General features: G+C 41.4%; 1 protein-coding gene across 1 annotated transcript in view; it reads right to left on the bottom strand.

Annotated features, from left to right (window-relative positions):
• The window catches only part of PDZD2 (PDZ domain containing 2), a 466,470-nt gene that overhangs the window by 434,445 nt on the left and 11,751 nt on the right, over positions 1-20,274 (bottom strand). The gene's annotated exons all lie outside the window — the stretch shown is intronic.

Raw genomic sequence — 20,274 nt, 5'->3', positions numbered from 1 at the left:
ACGTACAGTGAGTAAATACAGAACTGGGCCTCCAGCTAAGGTCCAGTATTTTTTCCCTTACAGCATACTACTCCTCATAATAACCCTGCATTGCCTAACGACTGTGAGGCTCAAATCAGAATATGTAGAGGTTTTCCTAACTGGAAAGCCTGCATAAATGTAAATTACCATTACTTTTTCTTCCAAATGGGCATGTGCAGTTTCTTAAGAACCGAAAGTTAATCACAGATATCACAATTCACAAAAGTTCCAAGTAGTGCCTGGTTTTAAAAGGGAAAAATAAATACAATGGGCATGGGTTTGTTTTCTCCCTCAGAGACTAAGTTCCTTGAAGTAACTGTTACAGGGCTTATGTATCCATTACTCAGGCTCATGAATGGAGAACTTGTTGCCTCAGATCAGCAAGAAGTCCACCCAGTCAGGCCCGCTGCTCACCCCAGAGTCTCCGCTCTCATCCCACGGGCAGCTGGAGAATTACAAAGAGAGCCATGGGCTCTGGACAAGGAAATCACAGACAGATCCAGAAAAATCCTTAAAGATTCAGAGAACCTGGATTCAAAATCCTGGCTCCGTGACCTTAGGCAAGACCTTTTGCCTTTCTCCTGCCTCAGTTTTCTCATCTGTAAAACGAGAGCATGGGGCAAGATGATCTCTAAGATCCCATCTGGCTCTAAAACACCATGAGCCTCTCCTTTTACAGAATGAACTGGGCTGGTACACAGAGGCTGCTCAGTCTTCTCAGCATCAGTCAGAAGGAGCCATGGCCCTACATGCAGTCAAAAGTGGAGGTCCCCAGGCTAGAGCAGAATACACAGATGAAGCTGGGATTTACCTTAAGGTAAGTAGATGGTACAATGGATAGAGTCCTGAGACTGGAGTCAGGAAGACCTGAGTTCAAGTGTGACCTCAGAAACTATAATATATAACTATGACACTAACTCAGACATGCTAGCTGTAGGACCCTGGGCAAGTCATTAAAATTCTGTTTGCCTCAGTTTCCTCAATGGTAAAATAATAGTACCTATCTCACAGGGTTGTGAGGTTCAAATGAGATAATATCTATAAAAGCGCCTGGAATACAGCAGGCACTTAATAATTTTTCCTTCCTTTAATTTAATTGCTTCCTTCCTTTCCTCCTCCCTAAATTCATACAAACTACTTTGTGTGGCTGATCCCCCACCCCAGTCTCCCTGCTGCTTCCTTGGTTCTCTCACCTTTCCCTGTCCCAGCAGAGAATCAGGAAGCTGGAATGAGTATGTGGAAGTAAGGGGAAGGACACAGATGGGAGGGAACCTCAGCAAGATGCTGCCATGGGGGCATCCTCATTCGTCCACCCCCCATTATAGATTTCTCATCTCCTCTTCTAGTCAACTTCTTTCTATAAAAGCCCACCTAAACTCCCAAAGACATATTATTAACACCCTCTTCTTCCCCACTCACAGATGAAAAGCCTAGGATCATAAGGGCCCTCTTCCTGGGCGCAATCAAAAGCTCACTGCTGCTAAGGGCCAGAAGTCCCTTATATTGTAGACAGAATACTAGTTCTAGAGTCTGAGGACCCAGGTACAAATTCTATTACCTACCCTCTGTGCCTGACTGCCATCTGCCACCTTGGGCTCCTAGAGCCTCAGTTTTCTTAGCTATAAAATGGTAGTGGTGTCTGAGATCTCTCCCAGTGCCAAATCTATGACCTTATGACTTTCATGGTCATTGCTGGCTTCCTGGCCCCATCATGGCCCAGAGGGATAGCAGTAAGCATCCTGACATAGTCAGCACATGTTTTTCTCCTCATAAAAAACTTATCAAATAAAGTAAAAAGTGTGCAACAAAGAATAGAAGAAAACCTAGAAGAAAGCAAAGGAAAGCTGGGTAGCTTTGAAAACAAGGTGTGGTTTTAATTACATAGGTCTTCTGGAAATGGAAGTTAATTGTTTTATCCTGACTCCTCTCTTATGTTCTGCTGAGTACATGGCAATGTTTTTTCTTTTCTCAATTTGTATTTAAGTTTAAAATGAATAAAAGTTTACATAGGAAGGAAAGAAAGAGAGAGAAAAATGAAAGAAAGAGAGAGAGAGAGAAAGAAAAAGAGAAAAAGGGAAAGAAAGAAAAAGAGAAAGAGAGAGAAAGGGAAGGAAAGAAAGAAAGAGAAAAGAAACTCATTAAATGTGGCTGGCTGATTCATCCCTGGGAATAACTAGCAAGATCTTCTTCGGTTCTAGTCTCAGAGAAGATGGATGGTCAGATCCTATGCAGTCTGAAAACAGACTGGCACAGGGCTAAACACAAGGGACAAGGAAGGAAAGGCAGTGAGTTATCTCTGGCCTTCCCACGTCCCAGTCACTGTCCTGGCTGCTGAGAGCTGTAGGGAGGTGGTGTACCTTGGTGATTACCTCAGTGATTGTGCATTTTCTCACTGAATCGAGTACCTTAAGAAAGAATTGTTTAAAATTTATTGCACTGGATAATTTTGCTAATTGATTTTTATACACCTGTACACGTTTATGATTATAAAAGAGTATTTGCAATCTGAGTTTATTCTTTGCCTATGCATTCTTGATTTCCTCCAAATGTGTCCAAAGGGGCACATTCCACAAGCTCTTAATTCAGGACTCTAGAAAAGGAACAACAGTCACTTCCACACCTTAGTCCCTGTAGCAGGCAGCAACTTCCTTTAAAAAAATAAAAAGAGGAAAGGAATTGGATCCATTTAATAGCTTTCACAGCAGCTGAGTCAAAAAGTTATCTTCCCTTGAAAACTCCTTTGTTCTAATCATTGATAACTTCTTTAAAACACATACACACAGACACACACACATACACATACACATACACACACACACACACACACACACACACACACACACACGTTTTACCTAGGTCCTCTCCAAAAATTCAATTCTTAAAAGATAGAACAAAATTAATCCAGTAATCTCTTTAGCTGTTTGAAAACCTTTCAAGTATCCCCTATCATTTTATTTCAAATACACACCCACAACACACTTATTTGACCTCCATTATGGAGGCCCATACATATCAACTTTGAAAAAACTCAGGCTAAAAAGAGGAACAGACTGAGTTCCTCAAATGCAAGACAAAGGAATTATGAGCTAAGGGCCTTTTTCTCTGATCTCAAGTTGAACTCAAAATTGTCCTTTGACCATTGACCTGGCAGACAACTTTACAAATATAGGACCATTGCTTAAAAATCCCTGCCTCCTTTACCACAAATAAAGCTGAACTAGGATTTCTCTCCATCCCAAACCTCAATTGGAGTTGAAGGGTATATGACCAGGGACAGAATAATCGCCACAACCAGACAACATTCCCAAAAGAAGGGATAAGGGTCGGGCTCTGAACTCTGCTATGCTAAGCCACGTGGCACACCCAGAAGGCTCCCTCATTTCCCATAAGCAGTTTGATGGTTAAGCCCAGATCCCATAAGTGTAGGATAGACAATGTGGCTCAGTGAACTGAGTTTGTCCTTACCCCACCCCCTTCCTGTGCCTGCATTTTTAACTTCTCCATTGGAATAGGTCATCTAGATAGCAGAAGAGAACAAGGAGATAGGCAAGGAAAGAGAGCGAGGAGGTAAGCAAGGAAAAGCCAAGAATTGTTACAGTCTGATATAAATGCCATAGTAAAAGCCCTGTAATTGGGACTTAGAATCAGGGAGCTGGTCTAAATAACTTTTAAGGTCACTTCTAGCTCTGAAATTATACATGTGGTGATAATTCAGACTCAAAAGGCGAAAAATTATCTTTGCATTATCTACAAGAGGAAAAAAAGAATTTGCTAAGTAAACCGTAGGTGTGCCTTGTTTTAAATAAACCCCATGTCTATTCAAACTTATCACCCACTACTCCCCAGTAGAATATCCTCAAGACCAGTCAGGCAGGTCTCTCTCTACAAGGTCCTCCCAGAAGTGCTTCACTCTCCTGGATCCCTCCAAACACACCCATACCCACTCTCTCAAACTTCCTGCCTTGCTAGCACGATTCTAAATGCTTAGAATTCCAGCCTCACTCCTTTCTACCTGATCTAATCATCCTTTCTTTCAGTCCTCCCTTTGAAGGTCCACCTCTTCCTCAAACTGATGGTCCTCCTTCCTGACCTTTCATAATTAAAAATACACATAAATGTTACCTATAATCATCATCATTATTATTTATTCAACTCAGTAAACACTTATTAAACACCTACCATGTGCCAAGTACTATAGTAGGAGTTGAGGAAACAAAGGTAGTTCTTGTATTTCCTGTACCAAGCATTTGGGCACTTAATTACATACTATCAATACAAGGATTGTCCCCTGAGACGCTTTCTGGTGTCTTGCCTCTCCAGTTTATACAACGTGAGCTCAAGCTCAGTGGCCATTTCTTCTGTACCACCTGATACCTGACCTCTCCTTAGTATAAGGAAGGGGTATACAATGGCTTGAGGCAGCTGCTGTCTCAGTGGATAGAGTGTTGGGTCCAGAACCAAAAGGATCTTCAAATCCAGCCTCAGATACTTCCTAGCTGTGTGACTCTGGACAAGCCACTTAACCTCTGATTGTCTGACAAAAGGATCCACTGGAGAAAAAAATGGCAAACCACTCCAGTATCTCTGCCAAGAAAACCCCACAGATTGTTGGTCCATGGTGTGACAGAGTCATGTCAGATATGCTGTTTGTCCTTCATTCTTGAAGAGGATCATGACATCAGGGAAGCAATGCCATGATATACAAGTGAATTGTATTTAAATGAGGAAGGGCTGTGCAAAGTCACCAGCCTCATTTTCTCCTCTGGAGCCATCTGGGTCCGGTGGCCCTGTGGGGGACCTTGTCCTTTTCCAGCTAAGATCTTTAACAGGACTCAGTTTGACTGAAGCAGAGCCCATTCGGTGATTAAGGCTTAATAAATAAATAATAAATATCTATAAACAAATAATAAATAAAATAAAATAATTTTTAAAAAAACAAGGCAAAGAATGACCTCTAAAAAAATTTGATCGGGGAGAGGAATACTCTCAGCATTTCTGGCCAAAATAGAAACAATTCTTATTTATATTCATTCTGAGTCAAATTCAGGGCCCAAACAGTGACCAAGGAGGGCTTGATCTGGGACCAGAGTGATTGGGGTTAAGGCTGGTCTGGAAGAAAACAAAACTAAACACAAAGTTTCAGATATTAAAATGTACCTTCCTAAAAAAATAAAAAAACTGTACTTTCCCTTTGGGCAGAGCATTGGTAGGTAAGGGTGTGATATGGTATGTGGAGAGAAAAGAAAGAAACAGAAGGAAGGAAGGAGGGAGGGAGGGAGGAAGAAAGGAAGAAGGGAGGGAGGGAGGGAGAGAAGGAAGGAAGGGAGGGAGGGAGGGAGGGAGAGAAGGAAGGAAGGAAGGGAGGAAGGGAGGGAGGGAGGAAGGGAGGAAGGGAGGGAGGGAGGGAGAGAAGGAAGGAAGGGAGGGAGGGAGGGAGGGAGGGAGGAAGGAAGGAAGGAAGGAAGGAAGGAAGGAAGGAAGGAAGGAAGGAAGGAAGGAAGGAAGGAAGGAAGGGAGGAAGGGAGGGAGGGAGGGAGGGAGGGAGGGAGGGAGGGAGAGAAAGAAGGAAGGGAGGGAGGGAGGGAGGAAAGAAGGTATGTTGCACACCTGGAAGTTTGGTCCCTAGTGGGCAGCTCCTTCTCTACTTACAGAGGTTGCTGTTTGTCTTTTGTTCTCAAAGAGGACCAAGAGAGGGAGATGATGCCATGACATGGAAGTGAATTGGATTTAAGTGAAGAAGAACTGTACAGAGTCACCAGCCTCGCTTTGTCCTCTGGAGCCAGAGTCAGACATGATTGATGGACTGAACAGCATACAATATACATTTCACTTATCCAAGTGAACATGAAAAATCTCCATTTTCAGGAGAGGTGTGTGTTCATCCTTCGTTGCCGAAGAAGACGATGCCATCAGAGAAATAATGGCATGACTTGTACTTGACTTTGTTTTAAGTGAGGGAGAGTTGTGCAGGTCACCAGCCTCACTTCTCCTCCAGAGCCATCTGAATCCAGTGACCAGATATTCATCAGGATGACTGGAGATGACCCAGGATGAGGCAACTGGGGTTAAGCGACTCGTCCAAGGTCATACAGCTTGTGAGTGTCAAGTGTCTGAGGTGAGATTTGAACTCAGGTCCTCCTGACTCCTTCACTGGTGCTCTATCCACTGCACCACCTAGCTGCCCCAGGAGAGGTAAATTAGGAAGTAAGCGTTTTCTTTACAAAAGAATGCTTCACTGTACTTAATAGATCACCAGGAGACCTGGGTTCAAATCTTTTGTTACTTCCAAGGAATGATATCTAAATTTCCTTCCAAATCAGAATCTTGTATTAGGGATAGAGATAAAGCTTAGATGCCTGATTTCTTTGATAAAGGAAATTTCTCAGTGAGAAAATTCCTTCTACAAATCTATTTCTCCATGACTTATAGTATTAGACAGTTATCAAGTGTACTCAGAGTTTAAGGGACTTGCTCAAGGTCATACGGTCAGCACACATCAGAGGCCGACCTTTAACCCAGATTCTCTTGGCTTCCAGGCAAGTCCTCCACATTGCTTCTCATGAGCCTACAAAACTTTGCAAAAAAACTTCTTTGTCAAATTAAGGAAAGAGAAAAAAGGTATAAAAACATTTCTTTGCAGGAACTGTTTTTATAATGCCAAAGAACTGGAAATTAAGGGAGCGATCAATTGAAGAATAGTTGAATATATCATGGTATATGAATGTAATGGATACAGTTGTGCTGTAAAAAATGATGAAGGTGATACAGTTTGAGAGAAGCCTGGGAAGATTTGTATGAACTGATGTAGTATGAAGTATGCAGAACCAGCAATGCAAGTCATAAAATAAAACAACATTGCAAAGACAAACATCTTTGAAAAAGAATGCTAATCAACACAATGACCAACCATTATCTAGCAGATGGATGAGGAAGCATGCTACTAACCTCTTGACTGAGAGGTAATGGATTCAGGGTGCAGTGTGAGATATTAATAGTTTTTAGCCATTGCCATTGCAAGAATTTTTTTTGCCTGACTGTGCAAAATTGTTTCAAAGGTTTTGTGGTTTGGTTTTTCCTTTTTTTCCCCCCAATGGCAGAGAGAGGTGGAAGCAGGGAGGAAGGGGAAAAGAAATTCTTGTTAATTGAAAAAATAATTAATTTTTAAAACCTCCATTATGTAAAGTGAAGCATAATTGCAAAAACAAAAATTACCCTGCAAACAAGTGACATGATTCAGTTGATTCAGATAGAAAGGGGAAAAAGTCTATTACAAGCCCTTTTACCATCAATTTTTACAAATACTAGGGTTTTATCTACTTGCCCAAGTCCATCCAAAGGTCCAAGGAGTAGAACAAGGTTCCTCTTTTTCCTTATCTGAGTCAACAGAAGATAGACTTACCCAAAAAAAGTGAAATGATTTTTTAAAGCATCTGTTTGGTCTCAGAACAGAATTTAGAAGCAAAGAATGGAAGTTGCAAAGAGGCAAATTTAGGCATGTTTATAGAAAAAAATTCTTAGCAACGACATTCAAAAGGAGAATATGCTGTGTTGGCAGGCTGGGGGAAGACTAAAGGATTTCAAAAAAAGGATGAAGGTACTACTTGATGGGTAGAATGTAGGGGGGGCATCTTGTTCAGGCATGAGGGAGACCAGCTGGAAACTGAGATCTCTTCTAATTTTTCTGAGATTCGTTGACTCATAGGACCATAGACTTTAAGCTAGAAGGTTACCTCAGAGGTCATTTCTAGTTCAGTTCTAGTTCATTTTACATATGAGGAAACTGAGGCCCAAAGAAGTTAAATGACTTGCATAGTGTTATACACCAAGTAGGTTTCTGGGTTGAGATTGGAACCCAGGTTTTCCTTCCTTCCAAATTAGCATTGTATCTATGACACCATGCTGCTCTGTCATTCATTACACCCAACTTTCTTCCCAAATAGGGCAAAGGTTTTCTGTATACAAATAGAAATATTATTGTCTTTCCTATTCTGAGATGCTAATATTGGTGCTGATGCTACTTGTGTGTTTGGATGAGGCTAAGAAACCATCTGGTGACCAGCAGCCTTTTCCACAGACAGCACGCGTGAACAAGTCAGGAATATCAAAATTATAAGGCCATGGGTCATTCTGTTCCAGTCCCTCCGCAACACAGAATGTTTCCCACAACAGACACATGGGGACAGGAGTTAAATAGATCCCCTGAAACACCCCTTCTCATTTTTCCCTAGATAGGATGTATGAATGTTGTTATTTTTACCAAGAAATAAAACTCACAAGTCTATTAAAAACACATGTCTCTGGTTTCAATGTACAGCTAGCAACAGGCACGGATGTTCAGTAAACATACCATCGGCCCAGGGACCAAATTGGTTAAACCTCAGCTCCGAAATGCAGAACAAAATCTACAGAAAAACCCGGAATGGTAGGGCTGGAAAAAATTAACAGAGAATTTGCTGGGCCATCTTTCTTGCCTCCAGGACAAGACCTCAGATATATGCATATTTCATTCATAAAGATTTCCAAAAGAGTAAATAGCAAATTGCAAAAATTGAGTTTTCTACCCCTTTCTCTTCTGCCCCACATCTGGAAGAGGTCAATGTGGAGCAACAAAATGGATGGTGGCCAAGAAGACTGGGAAGGAGAATTACCTGAGGGAGAGGGCAGATAACCTGCAAACTGGACGATCAACATGAAAATAATTGAATTAGTTTTTTGTTGTTATTATTTTTAAGATCTGCATTTAAATCATATGAGGGGATCCAGAGCTTTGAAGGGCAGATGTGGTAAGCTGTTTATGAACCAGTTCTAAGTAAACAAATTAGCTGACACTTAAAAATTTAAATACTGTCCCTCTCTCAAATTCTGAAATGGAGAAGGGGAAAGGAAGGGGGAGGAGAGAGGAGGAAACACTGGGAAGAAACAGCACTAAGGGGTCAAGATAATCTACAGCCTGAACAGTCAACTTAGAGGGGAAAGAGGAAAGAGAAAGGAGGAAGGGGAGGAGGAAGGAGGAGAGCAGGGAGGAGAGAAAGGAGAAGAGGGCCTCCAGATCAGATACTCTAAACTTCAGAAAAGGAAATGGAAAGCTTTATTTATCTGGGCTCCCAGCTTGCTAATTAACTTAAGGATTGGAAACTATGCTCATGTGTCAGCGTCTGCACATCTTCTCATTATTAGAAAAACATCTGCTCATTATCCTCGTGGTTTCTAAATGCAAGACAGTTAAGAGCTCAGATCCTAGGGAGGGATAAAAAACTGGATCTGTCACTGGTGTCCTGGCTAAAGCACAGGCATTTTGTAGATTAAAAGAAACTATTGGCTTCTTAAAAATAAGTAAATCATGATCAGGATGATGACAAATAAAAAGGAGGGAAGGGAGGAATTGGGGAGAGGAGAAGCTTTGACATCAGACAACTGCTAGGAGACAGAGGGACAACTTTGGCCTTTGTGGTTGGGATACACATATGTTTATTTGTTAGTTGGCCAAGAGCACCCAGATATGCACGTCTAAATTTTCTTCCTTCCTCATACAAAAACCAGAGTTTAGGCTACATTCTATATCTCCAAATCTCAGGAGCCAAATGTTCCCAAGTTCAGGCTTCCATAATCAAGGCCTACTATGTAAGTGAGGTTCCATGAGCTCATGTTGTGGGACTTACTACTCAACTTCCAAAGTCCAATCTCTTTGCCAGTTATCCAAGATTCCTCTTAGAAGATGAGAGGAAACCTTTGAAATTTGAGGCAGTGATCAAAATTCTCTACCATACCTCTTCCCCCTCTTCCTTACAGGTTAAGTTCACTGTGGTTATCTATAGTATGAGGGGATTCGTCATCCTTAGCCCTCCTACCGTTCTCCCCCAGCAAGAAGCCGAATGGGATGGAGAAGTCTTTGGAAAGCATGGGGAGAGGTTGAATGGATATATGGGGGAGGAAGATGAGAGAATGACTTCAGAGAAGTCAGAACAATGAAAGAAGAAAAACAATGAAGAGAGCACAAGAGAAAAGAAAAGACTTCCCTGTCTCTCCTCTCTTCCCCAGCCCCCTGTGCCATTTAAGGGTGCCACAGAATTAGAACATGTGTAGGAGTGCCTTGAACAATGAAAATGTGGGGAATCACTGGTGTGACCAAGTGACATGTGGTATTCACAGCCTCTTTAAAGAGACAAGAAAAGTGACTGTTTTGGTTGATACCAGAGTTGGAGCAAGTCTCATTCTGTATCTGCCCAGTCCATGGCCACATCCCTCTAACACTCTGAGACAAAGGTTTAACGGCTTAAACTATATAGCGTTTTTTTAAACTTCAGTTTCCTCTAGTGGGTAAAGGAAAAAATCTGGGTTCACAGGCCTAGCTCTGCCCCTTTCTAGCTATAGGACTTTGGGTAACTCAGTTGATTTCTCTGACCTCCATTTCATCCTCTTCAAAAAGGGGGAGAATAAGAGAGGCAATATGGTATAGTGGAAAGAGCACTACGTTTGCAGTCAGGGGATCGGAGTTCAAATTTTAACTCTGATTCATACTGCTAGTATGATCTTGGGCAATCTCTCTGGACTCCAGTTTCCTCTGTAAAATGAGGGAGTTGGACTATGTGGCCTAATGTGGGTTCTTACAGTTTCAAAGTTATTGCTCTATAATTCTAATACCTACCTCATCAGGCTGTGAGGAGAAAATAAGATAATATATGAAAATTTCATCTAATACTACAACAACTTCATGGACTCAATATTTTCCATGCTGAGGGTCTTCTTGAATTATCTAGTCAAGCAAAGGTAAGTCTTTCCCCACCTTCACTTGTCCATTAAATTGCCACTGCTCAGGATAATAATATAAAACTACTGAGGAACCTTAGAAATCACAATTCTAGTCAAATAAAAACTTACAGAGTTTTAAAACTGGAAGAAACCAATCTCAGAGACCATCAGGTCATAAAATCATAAAGTTTAAGAAATGTAAGGAGCCATGGAAATCACCTATCCCTCTTCTTAACTCTTCCTTCTTTCATATCACTCATGTGTCTTCTGCCACTATGTCTTTCTTCACCTTATGTCTCATGGGGTGACCTAACTCCTCACCAAGGCTTACCTCAACGTGCTCAAGCGATATCATTCCATCCCATCTCCTCCAACAGACTGCCCCCTCTTTCATCCCTTCTATCACTCATTTTCAATTTCTCCCTGTCTACTAGCTCATTTTTTTTACTGTCTACCAAAAAAAAATCCCATATTCCCACCTTTTTGAAAAAAAAATCCTCACTTGATCTTTCCATCCCTGCTAACTAAATTCCTATATCTCTTCTGCCCTTTGCCTCCTTGAAAAGGCCTTCTACAAGAGGTGCCTCCCCTTTCTCTCCTCTCACTCTCTTCTTAACCCCTTACAATCCAACTTCCAGCCCTATCATTCTACTGAACCCACTCTCTCCAAAGTCACCAGTGATCTTATAGTTGCCAAATCAATGGCCTTTTCTCAATTCTCATTCTCCTCAGTCTCTCTACAGCCTTTGGCTCCACTGATGACTCTCTCCTCCCTGACAATCTCTTCTCTCTAGATTTCAGGACCTGGTTCTCCAACCTACCTGACCATTCCTCCATCTCCTTAATGGATCCCCACCCAGACTGTGCCCCCTAACCATGGGCATCCTCAGGATTCTATCCTCGGTCTTCTTCTCTTCTTTCTCTATTCTGTTTCACTTGATGATCTCACCAGCTCCCATGGATTTTGTTACCATCTCTATGCTGATGATTAGATTTATTTATCTTGTCTCAATCTCTCGACTGACCTCCAGTCTGACATCTCCAACTGCTTTCAGGCATCCTGAACTAATAACCAATAGATGAGTTAAACTCAACATATCTAAAGTGAACTCATTATTTTTCTCCCTGAACTCCCTTCCTCCTTCCTTCCCTATTATTATAGAGGAAAGCACCATGTTCCCTCAGCCATCCTGGAGTCCTCACTATCTCTCACCCCCCAATATCCAAGCTGTTGCCAGCACCTATGGATTTTACCTTTGCGGCATCTCTCTAATGTGCCTCCCCTTCTCTTCTGACACCGCCACCTCTCTGATGCAGGCCTTCATCACCTCACACCTGGACTGTACAAAGCCTGCTGGTGGGTCTGCCTGCCTCACATCTCTCCTTGCTGTGATCCATTCTCTACTCAGCCACTAGTAATTTTCTTAAAGTACAGGTCCAACCACATCACCTCCCCTACTCAACAAACTTCAGTGGCTTGTTATTGCCTCCAAGATCAAGTCCTTCATAACCTGGCCCCTTTCTAGAGTTCTGACACTTTATTTCTCACCATATACTCTTCAATCCAGCAACATCGGCCTCCTAGCTATCCCATGAACAAGATACTCTGGCTCTTGGTTCCAGGCATTTTCTCTGTGCCAGGCCTGCAATGCACTCCCTCTCTTTCTCTTCCTGTTGGCTTCCCCGACTTCCTTTAAATCCCAGCTAAAATCTCAACTTTTATAGGAAGCTTTCCCCAACCACTCTTAATTCCAGTATCTTCTCCCTGCTGATTATTTCCTATTCATCCTCTATGTAACTTGCTTTGTATTGATTTATCGGGTTGCCCTCCTTGAGGTAAGGACCATGTTTGGCCTCTTCTTGTGTCCCTAGTACTTAGCAGAGTGCCTAGCATAAAGTCATGATAAGCACTTAATAAATATTGATTTACTATTGATTGATTTATGTATAATCCCTTCGTTTTACAGATAAGAAACTGAGACCCATGAGAAGGAACCCAACCTGGCCACTGCCATACAAGCAGAAGTGTCAGAAGTGGCAAGGTTAGCCCTAGAATCCTGGTTGCCCCTAATTCCCAATCCCAAGCTCCAGCAGCCCCCCCCCCCCCCCATTCTCTGAAATAGAATCAAAGCTGAATTAACTGTGTGATCACACAGAACATGAGGCTCCTGCTGAGTGAGACACAATCTGGAGGAAACAGAAGGCAGTGGGACACACTGCATGGACTGACGACACACTGAAACTTACCCAAGGCCCACAGTATTTGGGCTTTAACATCAGATGAGCCATGCACAAAGTCAAAGCAAGGGCTGAGCTGGAACAGTCAAACCTCTTCACAACCATAAACAAGTATTTCCCTAGCCAATTCTCAAGGGCAGGGGAATGGTCGCAAAGGCACAGAACAGAGATCAACACAGGAAGCTTCATGGCCTCCTCCCCTTAAATTATTTGCTTCCTCCCCTGGCTATGACTGGGTTAGTTTAACCCCCAGGGATAAATTCAAATTGGAATTGACTTCCATGAGAATCTATTAAGTGCCCACTTTATGTTAGACGCCAGGCTGAGTGACCGGGATACAAAGAGGAGACAAAAATGGAAACAGTTCTTGTCCTCAAGGGGCCTACATTTTTACCAGGGAGAAACAATATGTAAATAGATTAGTAAACACAAACTACGTAGAAAGTAAATAGAGAGTAACTGTGGGCATAGAAAAGTCCCCCTGAAAAACTGGGGGGGGGGGGGGTATAGTAGGAGTGGGTTAGGAAAGGCCTCAAATAAGAGGTGGCATTTGATTTGAGCCTTGAATGTAACTAGGGATTCTAAGACATGAGAGAGGTGATAAGGCATTCCTGGCATAGGGAATATTGGAATATGAAATATACCTTGTAATTCTGGAATCTCTGAAGGAGATTGGTGGTTATTGCTGTTCAGTCATTTCAGTCATGTCTAACTCTTTGTGACCTCATTTGGAGTTTTCTCAGCAGAGATAGTAGAGTGAGTTGCCATTTCCTTCTCCAGCTCATTTTACACATGAGAAAACTGAGGCAAACAGGGTTAAGTGACATGCCCAGGGTCACATAGCTCGTAAGTGTCTGAGGCCAGATTTGAACTCAGGAAGATGAGTCTTCTTGACTTCAGGCCCGGCATTCTATCCACTGTGTCACCTATCTCTGAAGGAGAGAGTAGGCACAAACCTAGGTGGCCTGGGAGTGGACAGGGCCTGGGGATACATTCTGGAGTGATTCGTGTACATTCAAGAATAAAACATTCTAACTTCAAGCAGTTCATGCCTTTAATGAACTGGACAGGTGGCTGGGTGGCACCAAGAGACTCATCAGGGCTGATAAACCTGTAATAATCTGTAAGGGAATACAGACCAAAAAAAGTGATGTCTTAGAGTTCAACAAAGTCAACTTCAAGATGGTTAGATGGCACTTTCCAAAAGATATTAGCATTTGAGTAGAAGACAGCTCCAGAGAAGTCAGTCAGTATGAGATGGCAGCCCAAAAAAGGTTAACGTAATCTTGGGCTGAATTAAGAGAAGCAATAGCCTCTAAGAATAAGGAATGTGGCACAGTGGTCAGAATTCAGAATTGGAATCAGGAATTTCTGAGTTCTAATTCTACCTCCAACACCAGCTGTGTGACCCTGGGCAAGTCACTTAACTTCTGTTTGCCTCAGTTTCCTTATCTTTAAAATGAAAATGCTTCCCAGGTCTTTTTATGAGGATCAAATGAGTTGACAGATGTACAGTACTTTGGAAACCTTTAAACACTATATAAAGACTAGCTGTCATCATTATCATTATACTGGGTCTACTGTCCTTGCTCCTGGTAAGAATTCATCAGGAGCATGCTTTTCAGTTCTGGGCACCACATTTTAGGAAAGACTGAAAAGCTAGGGAGCATCCAGAGTAGGGCAACCAAAATGGTGAGAAACCTTGGATCCATGCCATATTAAGATCAATTAAAGTAAATGGAAGCATTTAGCCTGAAGCAGAGAAGACTCCAGGGGACGTGAGAATTGTCTTCAAGTGTCGGAAGGACTATCGTTGGGAAGATGCTTTAAGATTACTCTGTTTGGCCTTAGAAGGCAGGACTTGGAGCATAGGGGAGGAGTCAGAAAGAGGCCAATTTCTGCTTGATAAAAAGAAGAACTCCATAAAGCTTACAGCTATCCACAAGTGCTGCCTTGGGAAGTTGGCGACTTTCCTTCTTTGGAGGTCTTCCAGCAAAGGCTGGATGATGCTTGTCAGATATATTTGAGAGGGACTCATTGGTCAAGTATGAGTTATATGAGAGGGCTCTGAAAATGAACATTTCTGTTACCATTGGGGTAGTTTTTCATTACTTTGGAAATTTAAAATATAGTTCTCATTTGAAGAACATTGCTTAGAAATTGGCCCAACATATGATTTTCCTGAATTAAAACATATGTAGATCTATGCATACAATTGTATAGAATCCAATTACACATATATTTAATATAATATTTAATATGATATAACAAAATACACAATTATATGTGCTATATGTGATATATATAATCATATATATAAATATAACTAATTCACTGGCTCTGGGCTGTCATCAATGCAGGTATTTCTTCTACTGGTACAGAAAATGCATCTATGCTTTCTTGTCTTGGGTCATTCCTGTCCGTACCCCTTCCAAGGGGATCCACCCACCATTCTGCAGACTTTCCACTAGATTTCTTGGAAGCCTCTCAGACTGTCCAATGGCTGGCCCACCTCCTTTTCCAGTCAGACAACCCCCTCTGATGACATCCTCAACTCCAATTTCCCTGCACTGTTCTTCACTGGCAAATGCTACAGTCACAGTGCCTTTCTCGCCATTATTCCTTAGGTGACATGTATACAAACTATGCCTGTTAATGTAAACACCCTGCACTCTCAGTGGATCTGTTTGGTTGATCTGTAAGTATATTACCACATTGGGTCACTCTAAGTTTGTTGCCTCATTTTGGGAATACTCTGGTCCTAACTGGAAGTCCCCTCACACCCAGTTACTTATACAGTATGTTCCAAAAGTATTAGTACAGTTTCAAGATATTAAAACTTAAAGCTCATAATATTCCATAAGTATTGGGGGTCCCATCAGCACAAAATTTCCACCCTCATTCCTTGGCACACTAGGAGCCCCAAAAAGAAATTGCCACCTAACTGCTGCTCATCTGGGGCAGTATATACACCACATGTGTATTACCTGGTATCATATAATATAACCACATACATTACCTGGTATCACATAATCTGGCTTTGTATTCTGCATTTTGCATTCTGGTCGTTAAGGTGACCTAGATCAAAGTGGCCCCTGCCAAATGTACCTCTTGTGCAGTAGTCTATAACTGCTCCTACACAGCAATTCAGGGATTTGAACTGACCCTCCATAAGGAGCCATACTTTTTACAGACAAGGGTTGAGCAAAGATGTCTGCAGAAGACATCATTTTCTCCTCTTCTTCCCCTACTGCACTCCTTTCCACTCCAACACACACCTTCTGGAGTTAGCGCACCAGGAACTGAAGCAAGAAAGTCTCATTATCTGGCAGCATCTTTAGGGTCAGGATCTCACCCTGGATTCTACAGATGACATTGAAGGCGGCTGTTCCCCTTTCATCCCCAAAGTTTGAAAACAGACAAGCCTCAAAGCATCCAAACCAGCTAGAATAACAGCTTTAGCATTTGTGGGTTGGAAACCAACAATCCCTAATGGCAAGCTTGAGTGTGAGACATGGAATCCTCCAGCATCAAGAGCAGACAGAGAGCTCTCCCCAAGAGGATGCCACTGAATTTGGAGATGGCTGCAAAACAGCCTATTTGATACAATTACCAGAATGATGTCCTCTTCTCGTGGCAAGAGGCCCTGGCGTGGTTTTGAAATATTAAAATGCATCGGCTGCAAATGCGATCATCCTGCTGAGAGCCCTTCACACATGTAAGCTACTAAGAGCCCCTCGTGAGGTGGGCAAGCAAGCTACAGCCTGACCGAGGGAGAGGAGGACACAGATGTCCTAACAGATATCGCTTCATCATGACTACTGATAATTGGTGTTTACATAGCACTTCCCAAACATTTTATCTTTTGATCCTTTCAACAACCCTAAGAATTAGTCACTATAGGTATTACTATGCCCAGTTTATGAATGAGGAACTGCAGCTCAGAAAGTTTGAGTGACTTATTCACGATCACACAGTTAGGAAACGTCTACAGGAGGTCTTCCTGATCGTAAGCCTAGTCATTAATCCATTCTGCCTCTTGTAGTAATGCTGGGTCCACAAGGCCATCTGTGCACACAGGGTCATAGATTTAGACCCGGAAAAAAGGGTAGAGACTTGATATCTCATAGCCTGCTTTTGAAAACTAAACACACCACAAGCTGCCAAGGGTGCCAAGTCCAACGAAGCCAAAAAGACAATCTACTTAATATCAACTGCAATTCAATATAATTTATTTCTTTTGTGGCCCTATGCATTTTATTTTATGCATTTAAAAACCTTACTCTGAGAAAGGGTCCACAGGCTTACCAGATTGCCAAAGTTTCTCAACAATAAAAAAGGTTAAGAACTCCTGGTCTGGGCAAAGGTGATCAACTCTTATTATGAGTTAGGGCTAAGCAGTAAAGCCCAGCTTAAATCCCACTTCTTTCCAGGAGGCTTTCCTTGACCAATTCCAGTTTAGCTACTCACCCTCCGCTGAACTCTTAAAGCACTTCTCTATAAATGTTGACTACTGCTGTTGGCATTGCTGTTCTGTACTGGATCAAGTGTTATCATTATTTGGTGTCTGTATGATGTCACTCGGGAGACCAGAAGGCGGAAGCAATGACATCCTATGTCTCTTTGGAAGTTCCATTCCAATTATTAGGGCCCCTTCCTGTATGAGTTATGACTATAGCAAAATGGGAGAGATTTTGTGTAGTTTACAAAAGAGAAAGAGTGACACTAGTAGAGACCTGTTGTGCCATGTTCAAATGCACAGCAGCTCTCCTTTCAAGGAGTGTTAGCCTGGCCTACACCTGGAGCTAGAGGGAAAAGAAGAACATATTTTTACATGTTGGCCTAATAACATGCGATGATTATTTAGGGCAAAGAATTAATCTACAAAGAGCTGAGAGACCTGGATTCTAGTTACAACTCTGCTACTAACTAATTATATGCCTAGGACAAATGACTTCAATACTCTGAGCCTCAGTTTCCTAATCTGTAAAAAATGAAAAAGATCAAAGAAAGTAAAAAGGGAGCCATATGTGCAAAAATATTTATAGCGGCTCTTTTTGTAGTGACAAAGAACTGGAAACGAGGGAGTAGTCAGTTGAGGAATTACATATGGAAATGTAATGGAAACAACAAAAGGGCCAGTTTCAAAAAAAAAAAAAAAAACTTGGATAAAATCATGGAGAGTGAAAAGAGAAGAGCCAAACAATTTATACAATAAAATTGGGGGTTTTTTGTAAAGACAAATTACTTTGAAAACACAAGGACTCTGATTAACACAATGACCAGCCATGATTCCAAAGTATCCATGATGAAGTATGCTACCTACCTTCTGACAGAGAGGTGACAGATTCAGGATGTACTACGAGATTTTTAAAAATATATCTAATGTGGGAATTTGTTTTGCTTGACTATGCTTATTTGTTACCTGGGTTTTGTTCTTCTTTTTTAATGAGGCAAGAAGGAGGGGGGAAATGTTAATTGAGCTTTTATATTGTTAATTTTTTAAAATAAAATATTCTGCTGAATGATCTTAGGTATCTTCAGGCACTAACCTTCGGTGATTCCATCATTGATTTTGTGTCAACTTCAGTAAATCAACAAGTCAGATAAATGAAATACTTTTTAAAAGTTTATGAAGAAGAAGACAGGTCAAGAGCAAGAACTTATAACAAGCACAAAAACCTTAAAAAAAGATAGGGACAAAAAACATAAAGAAAAGAAGATTAAGATGACATCTCTGACGCACTTACACTAAGTGGTCACCTACTGGCCAATGACAATGCTGACAAAGACAAAAGATCTGCTTCTCTCAGAAAGGTGATTTGATAAGAGGACATCAAAAAGTTAAATTTAGGTAAAGAAATAGATTTATTCTGGAAAAAACAATCCCAAGTAAGGAATATTTCTATGAAGGCCACTGGATTCATTTTGAATGGAATACTTAATATTATCCTGATGTTTCAATATGTCAAGGACTTCAAGGATCTGTGATTCTATAGATATATGAGGCACATACATCACAGTTAGAGTGTCTTAGAGAGTTGCTGAGGGCTCAGTGACTTGGTTAGTGTCATATAGCTCATGACAGAGGCAGAATTTAGACCCAGGTCTTCTTAACTTCAAGTCTAATACTCTAGCAACTATGTCACATTGCCTATTCATGCAAGTGAATAGAAGTACATCTTTTCAAAACAAATAGTAACTAGTGATGAAATATGTTGCTTCCAATACATTTAGAAATAAAGTGCCAAGCCTGCAGTGAAAAACATCATATTTCTTTTGGACCAAAGATCACAAATGAAGACACTGTTGATTCATTTATCATCAGTGGCACTGGGTCCTTGGATTTCATGCTTTGATATTCAATAGTCAGTGTGGATTATTAGAAAGACATTTTGAAGCATTTGAGAGATTACATGTAGCACAAAACACAACAGGAACCCATGGTTGTCCACATCAGTGCTCTAGCTCACAATGACTTTCTTAATAACATTCCATAAGAGATTTTTTAGAACTAAAAAGAGTATTACCAAACTTATTCAACAGATGACTTGTGCCCATTTCCTAAAACATCCATTGCAATTTCAATGTGGCAAGACTTGCCTCTTCAGGAAAATGTGTCATGGGCTTCAAAAGTAATTCCCAAAGAAGCACCCCAGAAATGTTCTGATCCATGGAAAATACCATCAGAATGAACATGGAGTGTGTTCTCCTCCCCTCCTCCCCCCCAAACACAAAGGCTCTCCTTTAATGAGTCAACCACATTTGAATATAGATGTTCTGATATATTTGCATAAAACTAAAAACTGTGCAATGACTTTATAGTTGAACCTGTAGTAAATACTGCATTATCATCACCATTCTTTTCTCTCCTCCCCTCACTCATTACCCTTCTCCCTTTCCATTTTTTCTATCATTTCTTTCCATTTTTTCTCCCCTTCTGTTTAAGGTTTTCCAGAGCACTCCATAAGCATCACCCCACCCCAAAATGGGAACTCAGATCTGAAGAAGCAATTGGCTCCATTCCAGCGTTTGAACATTTCTTCTTGAAGTTCACTCTGTGAGTGTTAGGAAGCTAGCTACCTTTTTTGCTTTTCTAATCTCCTTTGCTAACAAAAGTATATGTTAGACCCAACATGGGAGAATTGGCCCATTTACATTTAGGCACTCTTATTTCTCTGCCCACTTATGGAGACAATTACTGTAGCCCAGTAAGGTGAAGTGGTTTGTTTCATTCATTCATTCACCCATTAAAAGAAGTGTATA

This window comes from Notamacropus eugenii, chromosome 4 (assembly GCF_028372415.1).
Source record: "Notamacropus eugenii isolate mMacEug1 chromosome 4, mMacEug1.pri_v2, whole genome shotgun sequence".
Classification (NCBI taxonomy): Eukaryota; Metazoa; Chordata; class Mammalia; order Diprotodontia; family Macropodidae; genus Notamacropus; species Notamacropus eugenii.
The sequence above is the reverse complement of the archived record's forward strand: the minus strand, read 5'-3'. Positions and strand labels throughout refer to the sequence as shown.